The sequence below is a fragment of the Rhea americana genome, unplaced genomic scaffold (genome assembly GCF_003343005.1).
Source record: "Rhea americana isolate MKP2758 unplaced genomic scaffold, rheAme1 scaffold_534, whole genome shotgun sequence".
NCBI lineage: Eukaryota > Metazoa > Chordata > Aves > Rheiformes > Rheidae > Rhea > Rhea americana.
Genome location: NW_028186684.1, coordinates 18,599 through 20,058, shown reverse-complemented (window position 1 = coordinate 20,058; position 1,460 = coordinate 18,599).

Below are 1,460 nucleotides of genomic sequence, written 5' to 3'. Positions count from 1 at the left end.
GCAGTCCCCAGTTGTCCCTGTGGTCCCCATGGCTCCCAGTATCCCCATTCTCCCCACGATTCCCAGTTTCCCCAGTTGTCCCCGTTGTCCCCACGATCCCTGGTGTCCCTGAGGTCCCAGCTGTCCCCATAGCTCTCAGAGTCTCTGTTGCCGCCATGGCCCCCCACTTGTTCTCTGGTGTCCCCAAGGCCCCTGGTGTCCCTGTTTTCCCCATGATCCCCAGTTCCGCCACTGTCCTCAGTTGTCCCCACAGTCCCCGAGGTCCCAGTTGTCCCCGGTGTCCCTAAGGTCCCTGGTGTCCCCGTGGATCCAAGTTATTCCCAGTTGTCCCCAAGGTCCCTGTGGCTCCCAGCTATCCCCAGTTTCCCCGTTGTCTCCATAGTCCCCAGGGTACCTAAGATCCCTGTTGTCCCCGGTGTTCCCGTGGTCCCCAGTGTCCCTGAGCTCCGTCTTGTCCCTGGTGTCCCCATGGTTCCCAGTTGTCCCCAGTGTCCTCCAGGTCCCTGGTGTCCCCGTGGCCCCAGAGTTCCCAGTTGTCCCCAAGTGCCATGTTGTCCCCACGGTTCCCCGCTGCCCCCACAGCCCTCAGCATCTCCTGTTGTCCCTGAGGCCCCTAGCGTCCCTGTGGATCCCAGTTGTCCCCAGTGTCCCTGAGGCCCCGGGGTCCCCGCCGTGGTCCCTGCTGTCCCCGGCATCCCCGCAGCCTCACCGAGCTGCAGCAGCGCGTACAGCAGCCCCCCCAGGGACGCCAGGAAATAGGCGACAAAGACGTTCCTCAGCTTCAGCCTCATGGCGGCGCCGGGCTGGGGGCAGCTGCTGTGGGGGGGGGTTAGCAGGGCCGGCCCCCGCCGCTCCCAGGGCCGTCAGCACCCTCCCAGCCCTCCCAGTGCCCTCCCAGCAGCCCTCCCAGTGCTCCCAGAACCCCCAGTAGCCCCCCCAGTGCTCCCGGTATGCCCCCGCGCCCCCCCCAGTACCTCCCAGCAGCCCCCTCAGTGCTCCCACTATCCCCCAGCCTCTCACCAGTACTCCCAGTGCCCCCCAGCCCCCTCGCAGTACCCCCAATCGCCTCCCCACTGTTCCCAGTACCCTTCAGCGCTCCCAGCCCCGCCCCGCCAGCTCGTTTCCATGGCGACGGCGGCGCGGGCGGGAGCGCGGACGTGGCGCGGTCGCCATGGAGACACCAGGGCGACGCTGGGGGGGGGGAGAAACGCTCTGCCGGGACTCACGGGGAGGCGGCGGGGCCGGAGCGCAGCGGAGCGGGCCGGAACCGGGGCCCGGGCCGAGGCCGGAGCCGGGACCGGGGCCCGGACCGGAGCCGCCGCGGCCGCGCAGCCGCCGCCGGGCCCGTCCACGGCACTTCCGGTCCCTTCCCGCTCCGCTCCGGGCCGCTTCCGCCTGGAGGGGTCCGTCCCCTTAGGGACCCGGCCCAGAAACGTGCTCCAGCACTTCCGTTCCGGAGG